The following is an 8,813-nucleotide window of genomic DNA, read 5'->3' as shown; positions in this document are numbered from 1 at the left end:
TGTGTACCTTCATGCTACTCAGCACTTTGGATATAGATTATGGCATTGTGCTGCTTTAATTTCAAAGTCAATAAAACTAAAAGCTCTGCTCCCTTCTTTAAAGTTACACATTTACAAACAAGCCACCATTAGGAAGAAAATAGTCTACATGCTCCTTCAAATAGATTGTGTTTTAGCGAAACAGGGCAGTTCCACTTAATCCAGTTTCCTTTGAAGGCAAAGGGCTTTGGAATTCGGTCTTTTAAAATGGGTCACTGGCAACTCTGTCGATCTTCTACTTTATTCGTTGTCTTAACCTTCACCTGCCCAGACCCTCCAGGCAACCTGTTGACAAATAGTCCAAGCTGAAGTTGAACTTCGGGGGAAAAGCTCCCTGAACAATACTTAGAAAACAGAGCCATGAGCCTCAACCCCAGGGAGAGTGTTACGGTGGAGGCTGAAGACCAAAGATGGAAACATACAGAGATTAAAATCCCAGCTCCACTACAGACGCACTGCTCCCCCGGCAAGTTATTTAACTTCTCAGAGAAGTTACCAGAATCTCAGAGAGGTAATCTCAATCACTTAGAGATGGGAATAATTGGAATAATTTTAGATGTTAACATTTAAGCAGTGACTAGTTCCAGACACGTTCTGATTCGCAATTTCAGCATCACCACTTAATGATGGTGGTTTACTCTTGCCATTCTACAGCTGGGAAACTTGAGTTTCAGTGAAATTAAAAGATTTGCCAAGGACACCCAGACAGTCAACAACAGGGCTGGGACCGAGACCCAGCCTGTCGGATGCTGACTTGTCTCCTTAATCATTTTACTTCATACCACCCAAGGTGGCTAATAAAATTTAGTGAGATGATACATGTAAAGCACACTACCGAGCCTTCATTAAGTACTCAGAAATTACGGGGCTTATTTTAATTTTTATTTATTAGTTTATTTTGTTGAAGTGAAAAAGAAATGTAGATCCTTCCTCCTTGCCTGGGTAAAATCCCTGTTTATAGAATGGAAAATTTACTTATAGTATTATAACAGCAGCAGCAATAATGCATAATAGTAACAGAGGAATTCAGGGCATGGCTCCAAGCTCAGAAGTGTCATGGACTGAGTGCTTGTGTTCCCCAAATCTGTGTGCTGAAGTCCTAACTCCCGCTGTGGTGGGCCTGTGGGAGGTGATTAGGTTTGGACAAGGTCATGAGGGTGGGGCCCTTGTAAGGAGATTAGTGTCCTTATAATGAAGAGGAAGAGAGAAACCTCTTCCTGTGTGCACACACTGAGGACGGTAGTATGAGGACGCAGCAAGAAGGCAGCTGTCCAGAAGTCAGGATGGAGCCCCCACCAGGGACCTTGGTCTTGGATGTCTCAGCTCCAGAACTGAGACATAAATGTCTATAGTTCATGCTGCTCAGTCTGTGGTGTCTGCAGACAGCAAACACCAAGTCTGCTTCTTACTGGTGAGGTCACAGGCAAACTGATGAACCTCTTAAAGGTAACATCTGTACCACATCCCCTACTTCATAAGACTGTAGTGAGAATTACAAGAGATGATACATCAAAAGCACTGAACAGGTGCCTGGCAGAGAGTACGGACTCTCTAAATGTCAGCCGTTGTTTTGGGGATGGCTCCTTCTCTCGTAGACTCCAGCTCTTCTTGTGTAAAATCAAATGTGCCTGTTGATATGTCTGTCATTTGGGGGCTCACACACTAACAGGTTTCCAGCACTGCTGGGAGGCATCATTCATCCAACCTCCAGGATATTTTTGCTCCTCCTCCCATTCACCATCATGGCCCCAGCAGTACTAAAACTACACACAGGAGCCAGGCAGGCTTTTCTGTCTTCCCATGTTCCTTCCTATATCCCTTCAGCAAGCATTTTGTTCTTTTTAATCAACTCCTTTCTAGAAGTGGGTCCCTGAGTCATTCTCCTTTTTTAATACCCTGATTTCTAGCACATGTTCTGTGCTGCTTCCTCCTGTCCTAATCTAATCGCAGCCACACCATGGCAGCCAGCGGTCCCTCGATGGGTCTGGGGACACTAAGTGTCTGCTCTGAGCATCAGAGCTCCACGATCTCCAGTTCCACCCACGAACATGACCCCATTCCTCCTCCTTTGTCCAACTGTGGCCTGCAGTGAAGTCCATCTCATGTCCTGGAGATTTCAGATTTCCTCTCCCTGATAATAACTGAATTTAGAGAGACTAAACTACAGCTGTATACTGACTGTTGAGCAGAAAAGCATCATTTAAAGAAAGGTATTTGCTCTGGAGCAGAAAGAACAATCTAACATTTAGGCTGAATTTTTCATTTTTCAACCAGTGGAGTCAGCATGGCATACGTCAAGGCTTAAAACCATCTTTGTTTCTCCCCAGCTATTGTGGATTATTAAAAAGTCTTCACTAGTCCATTTTCTTTTTGCCCTATAGTCTTTGAACTTCATTAGAAATGTTGACTCTTGAGAATGTAAGCTTTTGCCATATAGCCAAAAGACATTGAACTTCTCTCCTGGAATCACCAATTAGCATTTTTTTGGTTTCTCTCCTCTGTTGTTTATGTATTTTGTGAGTTAGGTTCATTGCTCTGAAATGAGGCCAAGCCTTTCCCACCGATTTTAATGAGAAAAAAGAAAGTAGAACATTTTGGTTTTCTCCCTCCCTTTCTCTTTTTAAATATTTAAGACACAAGCACTAGTCCACTAAAAAAGCATCTTTCTACCCCTCCCAGAAATGAGAGTGTATCACGCATCTTCTAACCAGAACCACCTCAACGATGAGACTGCACATTCAGCTCTGGGTAACACCTGAAGCAAGGAAGCTCTAATGGACTGAATGCTTTCCCAGAGCACAAACACTGGTTACAGCTAGGCGACTTGCCCCCCAGCCTGTCTCCCAAGGGTGCTGAGGCCCTACAAAACTAAGCTCCCAACTGCTCTTCCCCCATCTTTTCTCCCCTCATTTCCTTTCCTTAATTTTACTAGAGTTGATTTACAACATCATGGTAATTTCTGTTGAACAGCAAAGTGACTCAGTCACACATACATATACACATTCTTTTTCATATTCTTTTCCATTATGGTGTATCACAGGATGCTGAGTAGAGTTAGTGGGGCCTTGTTTATCCATTCTATATGTAATAGCTTATTCCTGATAACCCTAAGCTCCCACCCCATCCCTCCCCAACCCTCCCCCTTGGTTAAGCACAAGTCTGTTCTCTATGTCCGTGAGTCTGTGTTTCATAGGCAGGTTCATTGTGCCCTAGATTAGGTTCCACATACCAGTGATATCATATGTATTTGTCTTTCTCCTTCTGATCTACTTCACTAAGTTTGGTCATCTCCACATCCATCCATGTTGCTGCAAAGGGCATTATTTCATTCTTTTTATGGCTGAGTAATATTCCATTATATGTATGTCCCAAATCCTCTTTATACATTCATCTGTTGATAGACATTGAGGTTGATTCCATGTCTTGGGTATTGTGAATAGTGTTCCAGTGAACACAGGAGTACACGTATCTTTTTTAATTAGAATTTTTGTCTGGGTATATGTCCAGGAGTGGAACCGCTAGAGCACATGGGAGTTCTGTTTTATAATTTTTTGAGGACCCTCCATTCTGGTCTTCACAGTGGCTGCACCAGTGTCCACTCCCACCAGCCTCCACCCTTCACCCTATTTCTAGTAACAAGCACTTACAGTCCTTGCTCCATTCATAGGCCAGCTCCACCAGGTTTTGCTCAGAAGAGTTATATTCATCTCATCGTTATTTGAAGCCAATCACTGTGCCCCCAGTTCCAACAACTGCATTATAAAACAAACACATTTTGCCTTTAGACTATAAAGTTAGACTTCTGGGCTTTGGCCTGCTAGATCAATTCCAGGAACAGAAAACCAACAGAATATCTGTCGTTTTCATAAATGTGTAGGTATCACTCACTTTAGAACAAACAAGAATGATACATAAGAAATGTGAAACATAAATCCCTTCCAACTGGAGATGCTTCCAGGCATCCACAACAGCAGACCTCTGCCTTCTACCCAACTTCTGTTCTCCTGACTCATCCCTCATTCATGCTGCTGATATACTTATTACAGTCTTTTCATGAACTGACTAAATTTTTACTCATCCAAAAATATTTTTATTTTGCCTTCATACTTGTAGATTGATAACGTGACTGAGAATAGAATCCTAGCTTCAAAACCTCCCCTGTTCAGAACCTCCCTGGTGGTCCAGTGGTTAAGACTCCACATTTCTGCTCAGGAGGTGTGGGTTCAATCCCTGGTTGGGGAACTAAGATCCCATATGCTTCATGGAATGGCAAAAAAAATACCATTTGATTGTCTCAGTAAAAGCAGAAAATTATTTAAAATAACAACAGCAAAAGACTCTCTTGTTAGGTAACTAGTCAGACATGAGCAGGTCCCCCGCCATCCTGGAAGGGGTCATCCTTCCCTCTGTCACCTGGACACTGGTGACCAGAGACCTCCAGTGACCCTCCCCTTTGTGGTTAAGGACTGCTCAGCTTCCAGACTTATCAGCACCAAACCAGATATCAAACACCCAATGGGCTTTCCAAACTGCCAGTACCAGTTCGCAGGCCAGGACCTAACAGATGACCCAGAGTAATCCAGGGTTCACTCTGCCCTTTTAAAAATAAATTCGCATTTACAGTGGTCAACAGTCTCATCAATCAAACAATGTAGAACACAGAGAGGGACTCTACATCACTGAGAAACCAACCTACCCCAGTTGTGGGACCGCTTCTGGTTCTGAGACAGCCCACTCGCCTACTTTTCTCGAGGGTATACTTTTCACTTAGCTTAATAAAACTCCCGGTGCTTGAAGCCACTCTATGTCTCAAGTGAATTCTTTCCCTCGGAAGGACGAGAACAGAGAACTGCCATCCACAGTCAATACCCTTGCCTGCAGAGTGAAGACACTGCTTCCTTATCTTCTGTGGAAACAGGCAGGCTATCTATCACTCTAATCCAGATGCCTGGGTAAACAATTCTCTTCCTCCCGTCTCTAGAAGCTTCTGGGATCCTCTCTCTATCCAGAGTATTGGAATTCCCTTAAGGATATATTAACTGTATTATCATGACTTTTGAGACAGAAACCCTCGTCAGACTCTTCTGTACTGGGTAGGAAGCCCAAGGGGTAGTGTGAAATCAGCTACGGCCACAGGGCTGCTGTAAACAATATTATCAGTTTGGGTCTTTTCCTCCCATCTCGCAGAGGTGGTCTCCTGTGTGTTGGGTTTTCTCTGGCTGACATGGTCCTTCACAACAGCCACTTCTGGTTTCACAATTAACAGATCTGTAAGTGCTGGGAACCTCAGGAAAGGCAGGAGCCAGTCTCTCGTTTTCTGCACAGCTCCCTAAAGAAGCACTAATTGGGCAGTTCTAGAACACAGCAGAGGAGCTCTTAGTTACCAAGAGAAAAAAGCGGAGCAGACAACACAAGTCTACCAAGTGAGCAGTGGGCTTCCTTTTCCCTCTTCCTGCTTGGCACTTGCTGGAACCTTTCCCCGTCTAAGAACTTGTATTCCTTCTACTGAAGAAAATTTCCCTCTATTGTTTCTTAGCTAGGTTCTCTCTTCCTTTTATTCTTTTTCTGGAGCTCATGTTAGAATCAAGCTGGACGTCTAGACCTCTGCTTCCTGCCTCAATGCTCTTTCCCAGTCTCCCAACCCTATCATCCTCACTGGTCAGTGTTGGGGGTTTCCTGGGCTCTGTCTTCAAAATATCTCATCCCCATTCAGCTCCTTACCTAGCCATGATATCTGTAATATCAGCAATCGATGTTTTGATTTTCAGAAACTCTTGCCCATTTTCTGGATGAAAGCTATTTACTCTGGGAACACTGGTGTAAATGGTTTTCCATTATTTGAATCATTTCTATTTCATTTAGATGAGTCATTCTGTTCATCTTTGTGCTCTTGTTCTTTTCCTGACGATTTTCACCAAATACCTGTTTACTTGTTCCTATTTTTGAATTACATGTCGACTGGAAAAAAAAAGCACAACATAAAGGTTGAGAATGATGTTTTATTTGGCAGACATTCTAAGGACTTCAGTCCAGGACACAGCATCTCAGATTACTCTAAGAGGCAGCTCCACAGAGGTAAGGGAGGAGCCAGGATATACAGGAGTGTTTGCAACAAAGATCAGGTAATTGGAACATCAAAAGATTACTATTAAAGAAAACCAGACATCTCAAGTTAAGGAATTTAGTGCTTCTCCATGTGGGGGAAGATGCAAGAAGCTGGACTCACTGCAATAATTTCTTTGATATGAACCTCAGCTCTGCAGACCAGCATCCTGTGCTTTCTCATCCTGAGTGTCCTCGGGGTTCACCCCTGGGGCTGGCTGCAGTGGCTGATGACTTGCTGGCAGGCATCTTACTCCCATCCTGAGTCCCCTGGGGGCAGCTGTACTCTGACAGCTTTACGGCTGCAACATCCTTTGTTTACTGGTGTGGCAGGCGATATTTTTCAGTCACATATGGTTTAGGAGAGTCAGTGTGGATCTTCTTTAAAGCTGTAAAACTTTTTTTACCAGCACCTGAGCCTTGAGGAGAGGCTGAGTGCAGGTTCCAGACAGGACAGTCAAGCATGGAGGGTGTCAATCGGCACACACCCCAAAAACACCCAGGCACGGGCATGCCACAGACAGAGAGCCGCACAGCTACTGCAGCGACAGACTAGACATTTCCTTCCTGGGCACAGCCCTGTCTTCTGTTTTCCTCATCATGTCTGTTGTGGAGATGGGGATTCCTGCACACACAACCCCACCTCACTCACAGACTCCAGCAGTCTCACTGGGGTGTGTCCCAGGACGGATCGCTCTCTTAGGAAAGTCCTTTTGCCTTAGCTCAGGGACAAAGCCCGCTCCGACAAGCCGTTTGGATACATAAGGGATGAGCCATCAGCAGCACTGTCTACACAGTGAACAGCTCTGGTGGTTGTTCCATGGCCCCTCCACCCTGGTGCTGATGTTGACTCCAGGCTGGAAGATGCTCTGGACTTCTGTTTCTACCTGAGCTTGCCTCATCAGGCCAATCCCCCCGGTTTTCCACCTTCCACACACTCGGCAAAAGCTCTGCCCACCAACAGAGTGAACAGTACCTTCAATTGTTCTCCTTGTACTTTAAATCTTTAAAAAAAAATTTTTTTTTTCTAATTTTAATGGAAGGGAGAAGAGTGAGATGCATATCATCAGACTACCATTTTGAGTCAGAAGCCTCTGGGCACCAATTAAATCCTACTGGATTGACAAAAATTTAAATGGCTGGTAACACTGCAAGATGGCAAATGTGTGAGAAATGGTGAGAAATTTCCCGCAGAGCAAAGGAGGCTGGGATAGCCTTCTTGGAGGGAATGTGACAGTCACCATCAACATATTAAATGTCCATAATTCCTGATTTTTTGTAATAGCGTATTTATAATCTACTCTACAGAAACACTAGCGTGACTGTCAATGATATATTGTGGGATTGTGTTTACCAAAGCACTCTACCCAAAAGCAAATATGCAGTTGAAGGCATACACAGGGCAATGATTGAACAAGACTGCACATCCATAAGATGGGTAAAGAAGGAGTGTGATCTGTTTGTGACAGCTTTGAAAGACACCCAAGATATATGATTAACAGTAGCAAGTCACACAAGCGTGTGTTTTTGATGACGCATCTTAATATAATAAAATTAAACAGTGGATATTTAAGATGTGCCTTGCACATCCTGACATATTATAAAATGCTTCTAATATATTTCTTTTCCCTGCTTCTCCTTTTTCATTTGCAATCTCTGTGTAAACCAGGCCCACAGTTAATGGATACTGACAATTAAAATCAAGCAATAAGAATGCATGAAATGCAAGATTTCTCTGAAAAAATAAAGTACTCATACAATATACTGACCAAAAAAGTGTTGTAAATCATAAGTAAAACATGTGAGTGTTTAGAAACATTTAATTACCTATCATTTTCATAGTCACACCTCCCAAATTTTAGGTATGCAAATTCTGTAGCTAATGTCAGCATCCTTCACGCCAAAATCTGAATGCATCTTCATTAAGGCAAAAATATTTTCACCAATGTCTGTGTGACAACTTGCTGAATCAGTTTCCAGTGGTGTGCCACGTCCACAGAGGCTCTGTGTACTGTTCTCTTTCCTTTCTCTTTCTCCACAAACTCTCTTTCCCCTTCTTTGAACGTGTCAAAGTAAAGAACAGCAGAGCCAGGACTGGAATTTTTAGGTGAAAAGCAAAATTTTTCATAGATAGAAACAATAAAGCTTAGGCTTGTTTTACAATTTCAAATGTGACATATGAATACACTCACTGCAGCTAGAAGTGCTTAAGCAAGTTTCACTAATAAGCCCATCAAAGTCATTCTGTATTTCTGTCACAGTGGTTTTGATTTAGAGCATTTTTTTATTCTTTCTTAGAATCTGCATCTTTCTGCTTATATTGCCCATTTGTTCTTGCATGTTGTCTACATTATCCATTAGAGTCCTTAGAGGATCACTCACTCTGACTATTCCAACATCCCCACCATATTTAAGTCTAATTCTGATGCTCACTCTGTCTCTGCAAACTGGCTCTGCCAAGTGCCTTATAGTATGCCTTGTAATTTTGTGTTGCAAGGTGGACGTGATGGACCGGGTAAAAGGCACTCCAGCATAGTAAGCAGGCCCTTAGTGACGTGAGTGTGGGGAGGGGAAGCAGTCCCCGTCCAGCAACTGCGTCTCCCCTGAGCCTGTGCCCCAGGCTGTGACCTTTGCACATGCTTATCAGTCCCCACCTCACCTGTCTTAGGTGA

General features: G+C 43.3%; 1 long non-coding RNA gene across 2 annotated transcripts; it reads left to right on the top strand.

The window, feature by feature from the left end:
* Window positions 1-5,403: 5,403 nt before the first annotated feature.
* LOC112443466 (uncharacterized) lies at window positions 5,404-7,939 on the top strand. Of its 2 annotated transcripts, XR_009492317.1 has the most exons (4): window positions 5,404-5,462; window positions 6,050-6,161; window positions 7,185-7,317; window positions 7,811-7,939. It is a non-coding gene; the product is annotated as an uncharacterized lncRNA (long non-coding RNA). The 2 variants fall into 2 exon arrangements; XR_003031846.2 differs by lacking the exon at window positions 7,811-7,939 and having other exon boundaries at window positions 7,185-7,781.
* Window positions 7,940-8,813: the final 874 nt, after the last annotated feature.

Source organism: Bos taurus, chromosome 22 (assembly GCF_002263795.3).
Source record: "Bos taurus isolate L1 Dominette 01449 registration number 42190680 breed Hereford chromosome 22, ARS-UCD2.0, whole genome shotgun sequence".
NCBI lineage: Eukaryota > Metazoa > Chordata > Mammalia > Artiodactyla > Bovidae > Bos > Bos taurus.
Note: the sequence above shows the minus strand (reverse complement) of the source record. Positions and strands in the feature narration are given on the sequence as shown.